Source organism: Hetaerina americana, unplaced genomic scaffold (assembly GCF_022747635.1).
Source record: "Hetaerina americana unplaced genomic scaffold, ioHetAmer1.1.p SCAF_13, whole genome shotgun sequence".
Taxonomy (NCBI): Eukaryota; Metazoa; Arthropoda; class Insecta; order Odonata; family Calopterygidae; genus Hetaerina; species Hetaerina americana.
In genome coordinates, this window is record NW_027286403.1 from 5373940 (window position 1) to 5395606 (window position 21667).

The window sequence follows — 21667 nt, forward strand, 5'->3', positions numbered from 1 at the left end:
TTCTTATCTTTAGTTACGGGGGTAGGAATTCTTTCGCCAAAGATGCCCGCATTTTAAAGTAAAAACAAGATATTTTCTCAGCGTTACTTTGTTCAAACGTAAGTGTTATTAAAGAAATATTCCGAAGTAACTGAATGCCTCATAACATAAGTAAAAAGTGGCATATGCCTCAATGTCACCGTAAGAGATCCTATTTCTGTAGCTTTATCATTCAATCAGAATTACAGATATTTTCTACGAGGCAGAAATTATCGCATTGTTATTATTTTTTGCTACGCGATATTACGGTTACAATCTTCAAGTCATTTAATCGAGATACAATGCTGCTGTAACGCAAAGCCAACACCGAACAAACAATCCAAAATTCTAAGGGTAATATTATTGCATATAATGCATGGTGATAATTGGGTCAGCTTTTAAATTGGGGTTCATATTTGGCAGAATAACGGATCCGTGTGTGGTGGTGATAGATTTATTATTTTACCATCATAAATAACATCGGAGGTCGGACAGAAGCATTAATCTCACAATTCAGGAAAGAAGAATTCTTATTTACACGTTTCAACTCTGCCAAAATAAATTATGATCCATTGGATTGAGCTGTCTTTGTTGCTAAAATTGCATGGTAGATTCGCCGATGCCGTTGTGCAACATTTCGCTGATTTTTTTAAATACTTTAACTGTTTGGCTGCCGAAGTGAAGTCGATTGCACCTTTATTTTCCCGTTCAGTAGGTCTCCGCCTTATAACTCTCGATCGTTTATACCTATACGGTTGTTTGTGTGGACTGAAAGCTACGAATTCTTCTTAAAGAATGAAATGAATTCTCACAATGTGAACACAAAATCTTTTTACAGGAGGGTGAAAATTACCCCAGCCGCTGTCACTCATCATTGTTACTATGCATACAGCATAATTACTACTCAGATATCAACGATGAATTGTGAGCTAAGTAGCTTAAGTTCTAATTTTAAATGAAATAATCGTCATGTATTTTTGGTCAGGGTAGAGATAATATTTCCAGTGACTGCTGGGTGAACCAAGATTTTATGATAATGCCACCTGAAATATTTTATTGACTTCTCATAAAGGACTTGACCATTTTCTTAATATTTATAACATATATATATATATGTGTGTGTGTGTGTGTGTTTATATAATTTTAAAATATTTCATCTCGTTTAGAAAATAGGTTCATTGGTAAATTCTATTAATGCATAATTCTTTTCGTTAAGGGTTGGTAAATTACATTTGTACCTTGAAAAATATGATAGGCCACTTAATTTCTTATTTTACTCAACACTCGTAGAAGATAACCAATGTGAGGCATAAAGAAACTGGACACTGACATATGATGAGTTAAACCATTTAGTAACGAGCACGAGAAAAAGCGTTTATATTAAAATTATGTAGTAGGTGCATTACATTTGTGCCTTATCATCGGTGCTCTTTAGGTACTCTTTAGATATATGTTAAGAAAATTATAAGAAAGCAACGGGTGGGATTAGAAATGGTAGCATGAATGAAGTGGATAATATAAGTTTAGATTTTAAGGTAACCAAGATTTAGTAAACGCATTGCAGTCTTATTTTTTACTTAGGGTACACAATTAGGGTGAAGTTATTAAATGAAAATAAATTATACGAAAATATGACAAGATGGTATGGAGTACAATATGGAGTTATTCAAAGGTCAGGGTCAAAACTAAGCCACGTAGAACATACTTATTTGAACCGAATTTCAGGCAAAAGTTGGAAATGTTAAGTCATAGATGTTACATTAGCATTTGAAGCTGTCATAGCAGAGGGAATTGAAAACAAAGAAATAGCTGCTGAGGACTATGACCTAAAGTATAGGATTAAGTCATTCAAAAACCCACCCCTTGGGAAAAGATGAGTGTTCATAAAACTTTTGAGGTGAGGGTATAAAATAAAAGGATAGCCCAAGAGGATGACAAAGCAAACTGTAGGCAGTGCACAGGAAAGGAGGAAGTTGATGAGGAAAATTTGAAGAATACAGGATAAGTAGATGGAAGGGATTTAATCTGGTAATGGAGTGTTGGTGTTTGGGATACAAAGGAGAATGGCAAGTTAGAGAGAGGAAAAGAGTAGCACCATTCAGCATCATAAATGGAAGTAAAAAAACCAAGGAATCGTAGGATGGTTAGGCGAATTTAGTTCACTGTTTTAGAAGTGCTAATACAATTTGAAGACTATGTCAATTTGTAATAGTTTTTAGGATCCATCCAAAAATACTTTGTTCAATCTACTTCCCAAAAAACAGTTATCAAAATGAAAATTTGTTTCAAGGTGAAATTAGAGTGTTAGTGAGAATCCTTATGCATATGAAATTCACTTCCCAGGGTAAGGGGACCAGTAATTTATTCCCTATGATTTCCTGGGAAGATCTGGTGACTCAAAACATTGGGTCAACAGGAGTGTGCCATTCTTCAGGCCTGACAGTTTGTTTATGTGTTTTTAAATTTCTACAACCTTCTCCTCTGAATAAACATCCTCTCCCTAATTAGTACCCTAATGCTCTCATCAATTGATTCTTTCAACCTAAACATTCCTTCACCCAAAACCTGCCACCTCTACTTGTTTATTCCAAACATATTCCATTTCCTTTCTCTACAAACAAAAATGATTTTAAAAAATGTTACTTATACAATAATCGCACTATATTGGTACAGCATTCACCAACATCATTGGCAAATCCTAGGCTGCCTTCCTCCCCAGCATTCATTGGGTACCCACTCCCTTTCTATATGGAAAATAAAGCCGTTTTACCAATGATGGGACACAATCATCATTATGCTTTGATTTCTGGATGGGAGACCAGCTCAGGAGGTTTTCTATTGAATGACACACTTGAAGGTCAGAGTGTAAGGTTGGCCCGAGCTAAAATATAGACATCAGATTACCCAACTCCACAAAAGGGAATTTTGTTTAGTTTTACTAACAGACATTATGGATAAGTAACCTGATCTCAGGTCACCCCTGTTTATAAGTGTTTTGTCTCTAAGCTTATAAAGAACTGATGCTCTTCCTTCTATCATTGTTGAATTATCAGTTAACAGAGGTGAAAGATAACTTCCTCCTCAGTGAACACTGATTCAAATGAAGAGCATTTAAAGCATTAAAGAAATTAATTGATGTGTGTTCTTCACAGGACATGTCCACATAATAGCTCGGCCATTCTATCTTTGTGAATGTTTCCTTCAGTGTTTACCCTTACATTCAAATCCCTTTTGCAAAACATTTGATTCAAAGGCTGAATATCTTTCAAAATACAATCTATTCTCCTTAGGGTTACCACCCAATATTTGGATATATAACCTATATGGATTGGATACCAGTTTATAATAATGATATTTGGAATAACCAATTTAAGATGATGATTTATGCCCTATTTGGCAGATCTCTCTGCAATGCCACTGGAGGCTTATGGAGAGTTTATTTTCCCTAAAGCACAGCTAGGAAATAGTTAAATAGTTTTAGAGGGAAGATAATTTCAAAGGAAGGTGGACCTGGAGCCTGTAATTGTTGATTAGATACTTAAGATCTCTATTTTTATAGACTTGAACCACCTCAGAGATTTTTTAAATTAACAGGGAATTCACCATGTAGTAATGACTGAATTTCCGAAAAAGGTAAAGGCTACGTCATGTGAGGACTACAGGACAATTAGTTTGATATCCCATGCAGCTAAAGTTGTTCTCAGGATCATAAGCAAAAGGATAGAGAGTAGGGCAAATGATTACTTAGGGGATGATTAGTTTGGGTTTAGGAAGGGGAGAGGTACGCGTGATGTCATTGCAGTAATGAGATTATTAATCGAGAGGAATATAGAACACAACCAGGAGGTATTTGCCTATTTTGTCGATTTCGAAAAAGCGTTTGATAGAGTGAATTGGGAAAAACTAATGAGTATTCTGCAGAAAATAGGAATACATTGGAGGGAAAGAAGGCTAATTCGTAACCTGTACATGTCTCAGACTGCTCAGGTGCGAGTGGGGAACGGGGAGTCCGGATGGGCAGTGTTAGGAAGAGGTGTAAGGCTGGGTTGCCCATTATCACCGTTGCTGTTCAACCTGTATGCAGAGGAAATGATTAAAGAGGCATGGGAAGAACTGGAGGTAGGAATGAAAGTGGGCGGGGAATTCGTAAAATCAGTTAGGTTTGCTGATGACCAAGCTTTAGTTTGTCAATCAGCCAAGGGGCTGCAAGCATTGCTTAGTGAATTGGAAATTCAGTGCGAGAGGTATGGGATGAGAATCAATATTAATAAAACAAAGGTTATGCGATTCTCTAGAAAGAAAAAGGCTAAGCTTAACATTAGAATAGGAGGGCAAAAACTAGAGCAGGTAGAACAGTTTACGTATCTCGGTAGTGTTATAGACCAACACGGTCAAAGTAGTAGGGACGTAAGGAGAAGAATTGCGCTAGGCAAAGAGGCTTTCACAAGGAGGAGGGAGTTGATGACAGGGACGTTGAGTAAGGATGTTAAGAAAAGACTCGTAAAAACTTTGATATGGCACAGAAACGTGGTCATTGAAGCAGGAGGATAGACGTAGACTGGAGGCTTTTGAAATGTGGGTGTGGAGGAGAATGGAGAAGGTGAAATGGACAGAGAAGAAAACAAGCGAGGAAGTACTTGGTATGGTGGGCGAAGAGAGGGGTTTGTAGGGAGCAATCCTATGGAGGCAGGAAAAGTGGCTGAAGGGGGTATTGACCAGCGGCGGGATGTTGAAGACTGTAATTGAGGGGAGAATGTTAGGCAAACGAGGAAAGGGAAGGAACAGGATAGGGATGTTGGACGGGATGAAGGGAGGAAGAAAGTACTCAGAGCTGAAGAGGGACCTGATGTAAAGTAGGATGTTGTGTTTTGCTAGGGGTCACAAATTATTTAATTAGTAATTATGTCCATCTAAAAACCTACCTTAACCGGTAGATTACCTAATAATAATAATAATGACTGAATGATGAGAAATAAAAGGGGTGACATGGAAACTGTCCTGTTTTCTGTAAGCAACTTGCCAGGAATTCCATCTGAACTAGCAGAGGTTTTATTACCAACTTGGACATTATAAAATGAATGCTCAGATGGACAAGCCTGAAGGAACAAGGGCTCACAGTTAGGTTAAATATTCTCCATTGCACTTATGTGAGGTGTTAGAATGTCTGTAGTAGATGGTAAAGACAATTCAAAAAAAGAATTATGCGAATTGGCTGAATGAAAAGGATTGAAATTACTTCCATCGCTATTGTTATCCACAAGAGATAAAGACCTTATTTTCTTTAAGCCTACACCACTATTGCTTAAATTGCATTCTTCTTTGGTTTTATTGGAGCATTCATAATTTTAGATTTTTTTACTATTTTTTCTTATGATTAATTAGGATCTTATGCATTTTCTTGAGATTAGAGTATTTGTTGAAAGCTGTTCATTATCATGGCATTAATTATGATGGTACAAGCTTTTATTATCACTTACCAAATGGAGAGTGTCAGGAGAAATCCAATGTTTTGCATGCTCAGGCTTTGAAAGCATAGTGACCAGAGGAAATGAGCACTCAAACTGAGAAGAAAATTACTTGTAAGTCAAAGCTACCACCGTGTGTGGCTGTACTGTATGTTTTTACCAAATCTACAAATAACTGCAAACTATTTTTGCTAGTATAACAAGAAGTAGAGCTATTCTAAGGCATATCCTTGACTGAGTAAAAAAATACTGCGAATGCACATTTTGCTTATTATAGTTTTCAACAACAGTCTCAAGAAGGCAATTATGACAGTTAAAAACTGAGCAGTGCTTACTCCATTATTTACTTTCAACCACCAAATTTGCATTAAGCTACAGGCTATTATGATAATTTCCATAGGGGATTGATTCAGTAATGCAATGAGGAGATGTCAAGATTTTTACAGAAGAGATCAATGCTATTAGCAAAGCTGATAGCAAACAATATACGCCCAGAACTTGCTTTTACAAGTTGGCATATCAAAGACTGAAAGCAAGAGATTCAAAGACAATTCCATCATTTGAGACACTCAAATCAATGGAAATATCTTTCCATCTAGCAATACTAGATGATTATCAGTTGTGCAATTTTTCTTTTATTGACCTTGACTGTCAATTGCCTCCACCAACTAACTACTACATTTTATTTTTAGTGAAACTGAGTAATATGGGTATTGCTTACGTGACGTTGCAGCTACATCATTTGACAGCATTACGCTAATGTCCTTAAACATGACAACAACTAAGTTCACTGCTTTTTCAAATTAGAAATTTGGGAGATGTTTGTGGTCTTCCCATCATCATTCTTTCACCACGAAATGGGTAGCGGTTGTTTCTGTTTAATCTAACTGCTCCTGTAGCTTCAATTCCATTCCTTCATTATTACGAATTGAATTAGGCACTTGTGAATAAATTATAAAAAAAAGAAAGTGAGCGTGATTCTGAAGTTCTGGGATTCTGACCTCTTGTGTAAATTATGCACATGGCAACCCTATATATTCACCGATACTCACTTGAAGACATTGCCCTTGTGGCTATGACAGAACCCATGTCTCCATACCAAAACAGATGGGCTTTCCTTGGCTAAACTGACTTCACCCATGTTAGTCAAAATACAGAATCATCCAAGTATATATAAACACCAAGTTTTGTTTCACCCAATGAATTACCATTGAATTTCATAAGTAGAAAATCTGTTAATAGTCTGAATTTCACATTTTGATCTCATACAATAATACTTTACTGTTGCAAACACACGGCAAATTCAGTATCTATTCAAAGCAATCCTTATATTTGGGGTAAAGAGGCCATGATATTGTATACATTGCCTGCCCTCTTTCAAAACATTCAGTGATGTGGAAGGGGAAATTATCCAATAAGGTTCAGCGTTCTAATAAATAGTCATCTCTTCAACAGAAAACTTGAGAATTACATTTCAGTGATGATACAAAAAGAATAATAATACAAAAAATTATACAGCACAGGTAAAATTACAAGATACTCATATTTACAACACAAGAATCAATACTAAGGCAGGCAGTATGGATAAAATTATAAATTTTATATACATAGGGTCTCATTTTTTTCATGAATAAATTCTGAAATGCTATTATAATTTTCCTCAGTAAATTTTGTATTGATATATGCGGCAGTTCATAAGTTTTTTTGGTATTCATTTATGTGCTGTTTAATATTTGATCCTAGGAAGGACACTAGGATTCAATACATGGTAATGACAGGACACCCAGGTCCTGAAATATTTTGAAGTATGTGGTAGGTTTAGTGGCAATGATATGGATGGCCTTGTTTTGCACATTGAAATATTTTCAAATTAGGCAATGAGTCCCAAAGGATGATGCCATAAAAAATATGAGAGTATATCGAAAATTTTTAGCACATCCCTCAGGGTCTCCAGTGATCCATGGGAGTACGATGAGGTTAATTTTACTGATATCATGTCAATTTGGCCTCCCACATTAAGCGTAAGTCTAAGTATATGCCAAGGAACTATCTATTTACAACAAGGCAAGGCTTAGTTATCTTTTCATATTAAGGGCTCGAGTGAAATGGAGAGTCTGGAATTTTTTCGCTAATTACATTCAAACCATTTGTATTTTTGGCAATAAGAAGTTATCTTCAGTGCCGGAGTACAGTTTTTGTCAGCTGATGAATAGAATCAGCATTAATTAGAATGATTGTGTCACCTGCATATGGCATTGGTTCTGTTACCTTTACTTAAGATGATGCCATTGATATAAACTAAGAGGTTGTGAACTATTGGCTGTGAATTTGTAGGCTATCCTTTAGCCAATATTGATTTTTTCAAGGACTCTACACCAATATTTTGTGAACATCTACAGGAGTGAGAATTTGACAACAGGGAAGAAAACAGTAGCTAAGTACTGGTCATGCAAATATCTGCAATCCCACCTCCTCCCACTTGAACATATTCACTTGACCATAGACATAACTTTGCTCCTGTTGTCTTCCGTTTTCAAATGCTCACTCCCATTGATGGTCAACTGAAATATTGCTACAGAGTTCTTTAAAAAAATTTTGGCTCTAGGATTGAAACCTTGAAAAAGATGATTGATTAGCATCAAGAACAGCAGGGAACCAAAATTTGTACACTGTGACAGACTTTGGGTTGTGTATTTCATACTATTTTGTAACACATTGAAGACTGGGTATTTCATTCCAACACTATGGCTTAGAGCTGAGCATAAAAGACTTTGAACCAAAATGATCTTGCTGTATAAAAATTACTCTTAGAGGATTTATTAGCCAAATTTGATAAAATTTAAAAAATGGTACTTACCACAGATCCTAGTATTCCTTTTTCTCATGATTTCCAGTGGAGCATCTCCCTTCAGGCTGAGGCACCTTGCAGACTGTACAGAGATGCAATGTTTCCTTGCAGAACAAAATTGCCATGGCCATGATGAATATTTCATCCTTCACTTCCTCACTGTCCTCCTAAAGATGTGTTTCACTAATCTCCTGTATAATCCAGCTGGGTGATCCCAATGAGGCACACACTAAGTCTCACTCACTCTTCTCTCACTTTCCGAGTCTTCATCACTCTATGATGTACATGCTTCTTAGCGTTAACACAACCCTTGGCAGATTCCAAAACAAATTTTTTTAAAACCAACATCATAAAATTTGTTCACTATTTAGTTCACTATAAAAAAGTTAAACGATGCATATTTGAACAACCATGGAAAACTTTTCCTTCCACTTCGCACTTCACTCGAAAATACACTTTTTTCCATTTTTCCCTAGTCCACATACTTTGTTAACCTATGCCCACACTCACATCATACATTGTGGACAATATCCTCACTTCTCTCTTGTCTTTCCATGCAACCAGCAGAACTAGCCCCTTCTAAAGAATATGTAGTCGTTTCTCTTAATAGTTAATTTCCTTCCTAATTTCAGTGGGAAGTCCCGAGTTGGCACAAATAGTCCAACAGACATGATGGCTTCATGATAGATTATTGTTAAAGTTGAAATCATTACCATTGGACTTGAGGGTAAAAATGGATAAAAATTTTCTTATTGGTAGAATTGAACAAGTGAAAATAGCAGATTAGTATTCTTAACCAGGCAAACCTTACATCAGGAGTTCCACATTGCAGGGTTCCATTACTTTTTCTAATTTATCAGCATATAATCTGCCAAATGATTTAAATTTTGAAGAAAGATTCTTTGTCAATGATTGCATTATCTACAGATGGATACAGCAAATAAATGACTGTCTGATACTCCAAATGGCATTGACTTCCTTGCCGATTAGGTTATAAAAAGTATTCTGGACATTAACACAAGCAAAAGCAAGCATATAACTTTTTCAAATAAAAAGATATTAGAGCCAATATATTTACAGTTTGGAGATATCATCCCATCTAGGAATACTTTCAAATATTTAGGCCTTTACTTTCCTATGAAACTTGGGCAGGGAGTTCAACTAGATGTGATGTGGAAATAATTTGTAGTACTTCTTTGGGTAATGAGAAATTTAAACAGAAGTAGTGTAGCAAAAAAAAAAAGAAAGAAAAAGCATTAATGGTGCTGGTTAGCCCTATCCCAGAATACTCGTCCAGAGCATTTGAAGCTCTAAAGGAGGAAATTAACAATGTCATCGCCAGAATAATGCAAGATATGTTGAGAAGAGTTTTCGAAATCTTTTTTCAATGACTTAACTTGTGCATCGCTCACCAAGGTCGTCACCAGGATGGAATAGTTTTCAAAACCTAATGAAAATAAAATGGCATTTTATGTAGTTTTCAGAAATAAAAACCTTTCTCAATTATCCTGGTTGGTTTTCTTACAATTCACTCGTCAAATCAGGGAGTCCATTCTGCTCCACCCGTATTACGAATTAAATTTTCGGGTCTCTTTCTTGTAAATTGTGGGCCCATGTACCTCCAAAGCCTTCCCTCTACTTCATCATTACGGCCTACTGTCACATCTTCATCCCTTTAACACACGGAGATCACATTTCAATCGAATTTGTCCTTCATATCACACACTTCATTTTCGACATTATCTGGTCTTAAATTACTTTCATCACTATTATTTCCAAAATTCTCACAAACTTCTTCCATTTCTTGACCTCTACATACTGCAAACATTTATTTTCCACTTGTAAATATTCTATCTCCCATTTCAGAATAACTAGAGCCACAAACAGTCAAAAATTATATTACAATAAGATTCGGGAGGATAACAACGATGTGAACGGTGGAGACAACGGTAAGACTGAAAATCGAGGCGTCTAGACTTTGAGAACAATTACAATGTAGTACAGCGGCGAGCTGTCTTTGTCTGCACCTTGAACTGCCCCGTCATAACGGTGATTAAATTTACAAGACGCAGAGTATAGATCCGGGTCCCCGAGGACACTCCGCACTCTTAAGGCTGGTGATTCCTATACTTTAAAATTAAGGTAAATGTTTGTTGTAGACTTTTAACTCAAAATATGATTCTCTAGGAATACATGAAGTATCAATTACAGCAAAAGAATCGAAAGAATTATTTTCGAAAATGTATGTCTCGGGTCTCCGGAGACCCGAGGTCCGTACTCAAACTTTTAATGCCGTGTACACTTCTAGTGCTTTGGTCGATACATGCCTTCAAGTTTTCAAGTATATTAAAGTATGTGTAGGTGTGCAGCATGTTTTCGTTTGTTATTCATCTAGTTTCCTTCTATATGACTGATGGTGTCCTAACACTCCCGCCACGCACATTAGCAGTGGATTGCAGGGTATAATTAGATGCAGTTGAAATATTCTCAACGTAACAACTAAAATAGATGATTCACCGAAGGACTTCGGAAATGAATAATTGGAACGTTGGCGTGCCAATTAGCCATTTCACACCAGAATCGAAACAACCATCTATGCAGTGGAAAGAGGCCGGTTCTTCGGCTCTGAAGAAAGCAAAGACGATACCATTGGTAGAAGAGTTCATGGCGTCTGTTTTTTGGGATGATAATGGAATTCTGTTGACAGACTATCTTGAAAAAAAAACAATCACTGGGGAGGACTATTCTAACCTTCTAACAAAACTGAACGTGGAATTCTTTAAAGCAGGCCAAGCTTGCAGAGTAAAAAAACATTTTCCATGATGATAATAAAACTGCCCACAATAGTGTCTCAACTCCATCGGACTTTCACCTAATCAGAAAACTCGAAAGTCCTCCCGACAACATTTTTTGCCTATCAAGAACGATTGCGGCTGTAGACGAGCACTGCAGCATGTCTGGAGGAGCACTAACATCAGTTGAATTCTTTTCGGACTCTCTAATATCAGGTACAATAAGCTTAGGTACGATGGGTCATTTTATTTTTGATCTAATGAATTATCAGTTTCAGAATTTGTTGCTTGAAATTTTTAATTCTCCTGCAGAATGCATTCAGAGTATGGATTTGGGATAGATTTGTCTCCACATATCACTGCATTTGGAGCCTTCGATTCACGAACTTCTTTTTGTACTTGGGATAGTGACTTTTTTGATCTTAGATTCTACAGTTGGAGATTCCTTACTAATTGGAGATTTCGGTGGCAGGGTGCTATTAAGATCGTGATTTGCTTTAGACCTTCATGCTGGTACATTTACAATCGCTTTCATTCGAGCTCTTTGGGTTGCCATCTTAAATTGTAATAACAGGATTCAATATGCTTAGTTGAAATTTGCATTCATGCCAGCACATGACCAGCTTTCAGGAATTAAATTCCTCAGTCTAATGGTGACACATAAAGAAGCATACGAAAAAGGCCGACTGTCTTTTTTAATAATATTACGATACAAGACAAGTCTATTGAAGCCCACACAGGTGCCACAGCTGTAATAACCACACTCGCCACGACTGAGAGGTGGGATAATGGCACTGGAACACCGCTGGATGAAATGTTTTAATATTAAAGGAGATTAAGCTGAAAAATTAAACATTAATCTAAAGCACAGCTGAATGATTAACCTTCTGTGGGACGCCGGCGGGTCGCGTAATTTCCTTCAAGCTACACGACAAATCTCAATTACGCAAGGGACTACTTACTAATTTCCCTTGACCGGCCGACTAACATAGGCGACTCTCGGGGTCTGATGAGAAATTAATCCATCAACGAGCCCCTTGCTATGCATACTTAACGTATTACATGTTTAAACACTCTCTAACCCGTTTATCTCTTTTTTATCACTTACAACACTGTGGTTGCCCTTCAAAAATCGCAACTTCTACCAAGTCTAAATCTAAGCACGATTCAATTGTACACTAAAATTACACTGCTGTTCGCGCCGATGAACTCATCAGTCTGGAATTGGGGCCCTTTCGCTGATCCCTCGAGGGAATTCGCAAATGGAACACAGAATTAACCAAAAACGCACCTTCGAGTCATGGTCCGAGCCAACCGTTGGAGGGGGCCATCACAGACAGCCGACGCATGGGAGGACGAGGTCGTGCATTTCCAGGCACCCGTGTCAGATCGTCAGTGATACAGGCTAATGTCTCTCTTCTCTCCTCAAAATGATGCTGGCCTCCTTGGGAAACTCTCCGTACACCTCGCAAAATGCCAAACGTCAACTTCGCCCGTAAGTGGAGTAAACCAAATTGTACACCCCTTATTTACGGCCGAAACCGTATCCCCCAGGCCTCATCAGCGAAGTTTATGGGTGACCTTGATGAAAAACTCAGGTGGCACACACATATCGACTACGCCAGAAACAAGGCAAACGCCGCCCCCTTCTCCAACTACCCCTTTATCAAACGTTCGGGTCCACTACGTCTCCACACGAAGTTTTACTAGCGGATGACTCCGTTAAAAGTTACTATCGCGGCATCTCCCACAGTTTCTTGGAATTTGTGAAAGTTTAACTGTATGAATCCATGATCCGCCCTATCCTAACTTGTCGATATCCAGCTCGCGGATCGGCCATAGCCAGTCAGCTTTCCAAACTTAACATACGTATTTAGCGGACGCCAAATGGTTTTTCCAAAACTCCATTAATACCCACGACCTCGACACCCCTGGCCATTTAAAAACCTAGCAAACTCCTTCAATCACTCCCTTGTCAAAACAGGCAACTCACTTTTCGAACGCTCATGGGAATACACTGACAGCCAGCATTTTAATTTAAACGCCCTAAATTCTCCGTCTTAAAGTGATGTAACCTCATTTATGTTCAATACACTTAAAAAATACAAACACTGATCGAGAACTATTAACTACGTCCTCTTAAACCTTAAACCTTAAACCTCTTAAAAATAAAAAACCGTTCAATAGCTATGCCCGAAATAGGACAAATTTGCGATTTGCTGAACTAAAATGGCGTATAGCGTTCGTCTTATTGGCTTCCACTGCGGCTCCGAGGGCGCCATCATCTCCACTGCATTTTGCGATCCTAACGCACAGTGAAATGATTAACCTCCTGCGGGACGCCGAGGGGTCGCGTAATTTCCTTCGACCTACAGGACGTTCCTTAATAACGAGGGAGACTGCACACAGCCCTTGACCAGCCTAGGGGTAGGCGACGCCATCGGGGACTGATGCGAAGTTAATCCATTGACCAGGTTCCTGCAATGCATATCTACTGTATTTAACGTATTGCATGTCCCATTCCACGTTGTGATTGCCCCCTCAAAAATCGCGTCTTGGTCCGAGACAAAAGCTAAGCACGATTCAATAGCACACAAATATTACACTGCTGTTCGCATCGATCAACTGATCAGTCTGGGAGTGGGGTCCTTTTGCATAAGTCCTCGAGGGAATCCACAAATCGAACATAGAATTAACCAAAAACGCACCTTCCAGTCATGGTCCGAGCCAACCGCTGGAGGGCGCCATCACAGAATCCAGACGCTTGGGAGGACGGGGTCGTGCCTTTGTTATATCATCGGTGACACACGCAAATGCCCCTCATTTGCCCTCAAGATGGTGCTCGTCTCTTGGGGGGTTGGCTTCCAAAGCGGCTCCGAGGACGCCATCGGCTCAACTGCGTGTCGAGGTTGACGATTAGGGCGGTCACGAGAGACTTCCCATCTTCGACGCTGCTCACCACGTTGTGACCGCACACCACGATTCTGAATGTCCCTGACGCCAAGCTCTCCACCAGCAACCATAGCCGATTTTACCGACCTGCACTAAAAAAACCGTCAGGAGTACTTGCATAATCGTGGGCAGGAGAGTTCCCGAAAGAAAACAAGATGTAAGACGAATTGGAAGTTTGGTGGGCCTGTGATTATATTTTTCACCTCCTAGGCATATCGGATCTCTGATAAAATAACGAGGTAACAATCTCTCACCGTGTTGAGTAATGGCGGTCAAAACTGTATCTTCAACTGCGAGAACAGGTGTCACGCCGCAAGGCGTAATTTAAGTCCACATTGGTCGATTCACTAATCTACCTCACTTTCGTATATACACACGAAAACACAATTGCCACTGGACCATGCGGGACATTATTGAAAAAATACTATCATAGACACAAGTTGGTGGCCACCATTAGTCGCGCCGCAGCGAACATAATGACGACAAACAAGTTGCCTAATTCAACCGTTTAACAGAGGAAGCCGTCCTGACCTGAAGCCAGCGTCTTAAAGAACCACCAACCCACTATTCCAACAGGTGCTGCCCTCTGGGATAGACGCTATCATCACCTATCACCAATAAATGAACTGGCGATAAAAGTGCGCGCAAAGCGTCGTTTGCTACCCACATGGTTTGATAATATTTTTTGTTTTAACCTTTTTCGTGCATGCTTTTTTTCGACGATATATATATATATATATATATATATATATATATATATATATATATATATCCATAACTACTCCACAAGAGGTAAATCAAATCTAAATACTACTTATTGTAGATTATCATCAACTTACAACAATTTCATCATGAACTTACGACTGTATAACTATCTGCCTACCTAGCTGATATCAGACGGTATCCAGAGTTTCAATAATAGGGTATATACCTGGTTACTTGCTCACTCACTTTACTCATTGGATGAATTCTTTTGTGACAATTATCACATTTAAGAACTTATGATTATATGTTAAATAATATTTATATTTACGACATTTAATATGGTTGTACCATTTTTTCAAAATGAATAAAGTATTTTATATATATATATATATATATATATATATATATATATATATATATATATATATATATATATAACAAACTTGGGCAGCAAAAAACAATATAAGAACACATAAAAAGATTTCTCACTCGTTATTTGTTGATCATTTCGACGGAATTCAGCTCCGTCTTCATCGGAAAAAATAGAAGTAATGATGCAGTCATTTACACTGATGCACACACACACAGTAGTACATGCTTAAAACGAATTTGAAGGGACCAGACCTCCGCTTCGTACGTAGGGAACAAAAGTCAATTACACTTCGTTCCACAGAATAACCTTTTTTCTCTTTTTATTTTCAATTAATACAATTATAAAACGCCTCCCTCAACGCCTTTTGGTGTATGAGCGGCTATCTATAGACCCTTTGACGAAAGAAATTCCACAGAAAGTTACGAAATTCGTGCTTGAGGATAAAAACGCAGATCGGTTGCGATTATGAATGCCACTCAGCTCACACATAATGACCCCTGTACTAATGTACGCATCACAGCAATAGGACTACGACACCATGAAATCGACAGCCAGTGACGTTGCTTGCTACCATGGAGATATGTTCATGAGAATGTGTTCGGTTCGGACAGTTAGTGAAAAAAACCTATTAATCATCGCTATTCGTGGAATTGAAGGTAAAAATTGCTTAAGACATGACAGTAATCCTAAATTTCCAAAAACTGTAATCACAAAGAAAAGACGATCTCAACGTCTACACTTTCGACTGTTGTTTTCTCAATGAGGGGCCATTAAAAATCTGCATGAGACAGGAACGGAAATGATAGTAACAAAAAAAGATGAGAATGAAAAATCAGAAGAAATGCTTCCAAAATGGGTTTATTAAGCTAGAACCCAAGACATTTATCTCAGTGGTCAGCATAAGGACGAAGCCGAGAAAATGTCTATTCGTTAGAATATTCAAGTGTTTGAAGCTGCCATTTCATTGCTGGAACGGCTTTGGTTGGGGGAAGTATTTTTTTTACCGGAAAATAAGTACTGAATAACAGTATGTAGATTATATATATTTTGATATGTGGGTTTTTTGTATTTGTTCCCACGAAACGGGCAGCTTAGACACATTCAGATACAATCAGCCAGAAGAATTGTGACTTTTTTAAATCTAATTCCTGATAAGAGCATGTTGTTCCGTATGGAGCCGCGCCTGGAATGACAACGAAGTAAAGAGAAAGTCACTGTTTTTCAATGCTGCAATATGCACGGATCAGATAATTGAAGACTCGAAGCGTAATCCTCCAACTTAGTTGCTTTAAATTATAGAACCATTCCAGGAGAATAAAAGGACGATATTAGATTTGGATATCTGGAACTCTGTTCATTGTTTCGTGGAAAAAATTTAATAAGCAGACGAGGGCTAACAATCGTAATATTATTTTATCCGTTGGTTGCTGCCATGCTAACTCCATAGAATTAGGTTTCCTTAAAAACGTTCGACTAGAAATCCTACCACATAATGTCGCATCACAGCTCCAGTTTTTAATTGTAAGAGAATCATCAGGGCGACGGAACATTACCACCGGAAGATAATAATTGGTCGCCTTTTAAGTTCGGTTGAACAAAAGACAGAGAAGAAAGACATGAAACTCACCACTTATTAGGGCATACATTTTGCCACCGTAAATACAACCGCCACTAATTATGACATTTACCTCCCTTTATTTTCCTGGCTAAAGACGCTATTTTAATTTGAAACAGTAAAATACACAGAAATATTACGGCTTTATATGCTCTCTGTCATTCACTTCCTTTTAATTGGCGGCATAGGGTCAAGTAACGCCGCAAACAGTTCAGAACTGATCCGAAATGTAGGACGTCCAATGAACCGGGTAACAAACTTTGCAATATCTGTTTGGCGATATTGGTGTGCAAGGAGTGTGGACAGATTGAGAACTTTACAATTGGTGGACATTTATTCACAATTATTCATTGAAGCACATATAGTTTTAAAACGAGGGGTAAAAAATACCTGCGAGTCCTAATGACACTCCTTTACGTTGAACTGCATGCATAAACTTGTCACTTCGCCAACTACAATATGTTAAGTTCTTGAAATCTAAGCAAAGAACACACGCGAAAAAGGTTTAACCTTAGAAAATATTAGAGGAATTAGTGAACACATTGCTGGTAATACTAAGATTTCCCTATTTGGGATTCGAACTTAGAAGCTTAAAAGCAAAATTGGCTTGTTTAAAGATGGGCACTAACATGCATTAAAATGCGTTTTACAGAGGCAATTAGTAATTTTTGGGAGGGTTAGTAAACAGCGATGTACTATGAGCACGTGGAGTCACTATCTCGACATCACGTGCTGAACAGTCAACAGGTTTATCCCTATATACAGACCTGTATTTATAGAACATAACACGGAATGTAGATGGCACAACGCGGATGTTGGAAAATCGTTGCGTCAAAGCCTACGCCCAGCTGAACTGAAAAATAAAAGGAATGCCTTCGAAGCAATCCCTAGCGAGAAAAGGAATGAGATCACTCACCATTAAAATATATCTTGGGCCAACGTCAAGAGGACATTTGGGAATGTGTTAACCGAATTCAAAAGGAAAATATTAGCAAACAATTTTAAATAAAATCTGTAGGCATTTTGTTCTAATTTCAGAGAGGTTTGAAGAAATAATCTGCAGTTGATGCACTCAAAAATGATAAATGCGAAAGAGTAACTAGCCGTTCGGAAAATGTCACCTCATTGAACTCCACAATTTCAATGAGTCTTCAAAATCGTCTCACTTTATGTCTCGTTTTGGGATTCCAAATCTTCTTGCCAAACGATGCTCAATATTGTGATTTCCTATAACAGAATAAAAAGTATGCTGAAAAAACTATACTTACTTAATCCACCGCGCACGATCAAAAATGCGGTCGTATATTTTAGACAAGGAACTATCGTCGGAAATCGCGCGGTATAGAGAAATCATATTTATGAAATCAGTTTTCAGTAATTCGTAAAATATCCTTTTTGAATGTTGAAATGAAATTATTGACTTTTAGGTACCACAAACTTTATTTAAAAACACGACCCAGGTTTCGACGTTCAACGCCATCATCAGGCCTATTATTCCAATAAATTCCACAAAGTTACGCCGGAAACAGCAAATTTGACCTTTTTGTAAACTAATGACAAAGCTCGAAACGTATGGCGCAGACTAAAATATCCTGGGCTATATTAGACTACATGCATGTTCAACTACAAGGAGTAATCACGGATGGTGTTAGCTCTAATGCAGCTGTAGTCTCTTCAGGTGTTCTTCAGTGAAGGGTTATCAGACATCTTTTATGACAAGACATAAGATCTGTGGTTAATAACAGCACACTTTTACTTGAAATGATTATGTCGTGAGTAGCAGACTTATCCGTCATCATGAGGTTAAGCAACTTTAAGACATAGACTTAAACGCTGGTTCGGCACGTGGCAATTGGAATTAAACTTACTGGGGTGCGGAGTAATGAATATTTGGAAGAAGAGCAATGCGGTCAGGTACTGCATCAGAAACACGGAAATAGAAGGCGTGACTCATATAATTTTTTGTTTTTATAATACTTTAAGGCGTTACCCTCGCTCACGACCTCTCTAGGTTGAAACATATGTTGGGAGGCTGTGGGCTAGCTAAGAAAAATTAAGATTATTTAGAAGGGTGTTGGAGAAATTTGATGAGAAAGTGAAAAAGAAATGTTATCATTCGCTTGTTAGTCCTTATTTAAAATGCGGTAGTAAATAGAATACTGTTGAAGTTGGATTAATGATCGAATTGGATCGCGTACAGCACAAGGCGTGGTCGTGAGATAGTAAAAATTTTATTACCATTTTTAGACGATCTATGTTGAATACCTCTTTCATAAATTGGATGGATGCCTCTCAACAAAGATTTTGAATTCTGTGTTATTACTCTATCGTACCCTCTCCGGGCTACAACCTTGACGTGGTGGAAGGGCTTGCGCGTTTCGATGACCCCTAGAGCTGTGCTGGCGGGAGTAATAATAATGGCTCCTGGTAGGGTCACCCATGCAAAAAAGGTGGAAGGTTAGGAGCCAGAAGAAAGATAGTCCACGCAGCGTCTGTTCCTCAGTGAGGAGGCTGCAATGGCGTCTGACCCCAGTGGGGCGGCCAGTAAGTGATGGTGTCACGGTAAAAACACTATTGAAGAAAGAACCGGGAAACCACCTCAATTATCATTCCCAAGATAAATATGATGGACAATATAGGGATTTTGAGTCCTGGCAACTACGGGGCTCGGCCCAATCGGCCGTGTGTCGTGCCCAGCAGGGGGTGGAAGGGCTTCCGCGGTCGTCATCCCATGAAACCCTTGCAAGGGAAAACCGGAAGCAGCAGGACAGAAGACGCAGGAGAAGAAGACCAAATTAGTTAGTATAGGAACGTGGAATGTAGGGACAATGATGAGGGCAGGGAAATTGGAGAATATTAAGCGAGAGATGGAAAGGGGAAATATAGATATTTCAGGTCTATGCGAGGTGAGATGGAAGGATAGCGGGGATTACTGGAGTGATAATTATAGAATAATATACAGCGGCGGGGACGAGAGCCAACGATGGGTTGCCATAGTTTCAAATGAAGGGGTAGGAAGAAGCGTAGCCAACATAGAACAGGTAACGGATAGAATATCACTAATAGAGATAAAAGCAGAACCGACGAACTTGGTTATTATTCAGGTATAAATGCCACCGAGCAAACATACGGAGGAAGAGGTCTATAGGATATACGATCAATTAGAGGACATAATAGCGTGTGTTCCTTCAGGGAAATATTTTATAGTTATGGGGGAGTAATTAGTGCCTATTGGAATGCGACGGTAGGCGAAGGAAGAGATGGTGATGAGGTAGGGGACTAAGGTTTAGGCACGAGGAATGACCGCGGGGAGAAAGCAGTTGAGTTCTGCAGGAGACATGGGTTATTCATCACCAACACTTGGTTTAGATACCACTAAAGACGCAGGTATACATGGAAAATGCCAGGTGACTCAGATAGGTATCAGCTAGATTATATTCTGGTTAGACACAGGTTTAGGAACAGTGTGATAAATTCGCACAGCTTCCCGGAAGCGGATGCGGACTCTGACCACAATTTAGTTGTTATGAAATGTAGCGTCCGTTTCAAGAAGATTAGCCAGGGGCGGCGGGTTACTAATGGAATGTAGAAGCATTAAATGGATTGAAAAGGAAGGAGTACCAACAGGCTGTAGAGGAAACCATGGAGGATGGTAAAGTGCTGGGTACTATCGAAGAAAAATGGGAAAGGATCAAGAAAGGGTTATCGAAAGCCACAAAAGACACTATATGAACCGTTAACGTGAAAAGGACTAGGAAACCATGGATCACGGATGAGATGATTACAAAAATGGATGAGAGGAGAAAATGGAAGAATGTAAACACAGAGTTAGGCAAAATGAAGTACAAAGAGATAAACAATAAATTGAGGCGGGCAACAAATGAAGCAAAAGAAGCGTGGTGGAAAACGCAGTTTGAGGATATGGAAAGTTTGCAGAGGAAGGGTGAAATTGGTGCCCTGTACAGCAAAGTTAAATCTTTATCGGGAAGTAAGAAAGGAAGATCTGTGATGACAGCTAGAGATAAGGCAGGTAAAATAATAGTTGACACAGGAAAAATCCAAGAGACATGGAAGGAATATATAGAAGAACTGTATAGTAAAGAACATAGACCAACAAAGTTAGACATAGAAAAGGAACATGACGTGGAGGAAGATAGCTTAGGTCCAGGCATACTCGACGATGAGATAGAAAGGGCATTAAGGGAAATGAAGCTAAATAAGGCCGTGGGGGTGGATAAAATTCCTGCGGAACTACTGAAATGTTTAGGCAAATGTGGAAGGAAGAGGCTATATGGGCTGATTCGTAGTATCTATGAGGAAGGAATCTGGCCGGAAGACTTTTTGAGAACAATGTTAGTTCCTATTCCGAAAAAGGTTAAGGCTACATCATGTGAGGACTACAGGATAATAAGTTTGATATGCCACGCAGCTAAAGTTGTTCTCAGGATCATAAGCAAAAGGATAGAGAGTAGGGCAAATGATTACTTAGGGGATGACCAGTTTGGGTTCAGGAAGGGGAGAGGTACGCGTGACTCCATTGCAGTAATGATATTATTAATCGGGAGGAATAAAGAATACAACCAGGAAGTATTTGCCTATTTTGTCGATTTCGAAAAAGCGTTTGATAGAGTGAATTGGGAAAAATCAATGAGTATTCTGCAGAAAATAGGAATACATTGGAGGGAAAGAAGGCTAATTCGTAACCTGTACATGTCTCAGACTGCTCAGGTGCGAGTGGGGAACGGGGAGTCCGGATGGGCAGTGTTAGGAAGAGGTGTAAGGCTGGGTTGCCCATTATCACCGTTGCTGTTCAACCTGTATGCAGAGGAAATGATTAAAGAGGCATGGGAAGAACTGGAGGTAGGAATGAAAGTGGGCGGGGAATTCGTAAAATCAGTT

At 38.7% G+C, this 21667-nt stretch overlaps 1 long non-coding RNA gene across 1 annotated transcript in view; it reads left to right on the top strand.

The window, feature by feature from the left end:
• Positions 1-26: 26 nt before the first annotated feature.
• LOC139686114 (uncharacterized) overlaps positions 27-21667 on the top strand; it is a 61475-nt gene continuing 39834 nt past the window's right edge. Inside the window, exons 1-2 of the long non-coding RNA XR_011700299.1 lie at positions 27-98; positions 857-942. This is a non-coding gene — a long non-coding RNA (uncharacterized lncRNA). The remainder of the gene's footprint in view (positions 99-856; positions 943-21667) is intronic.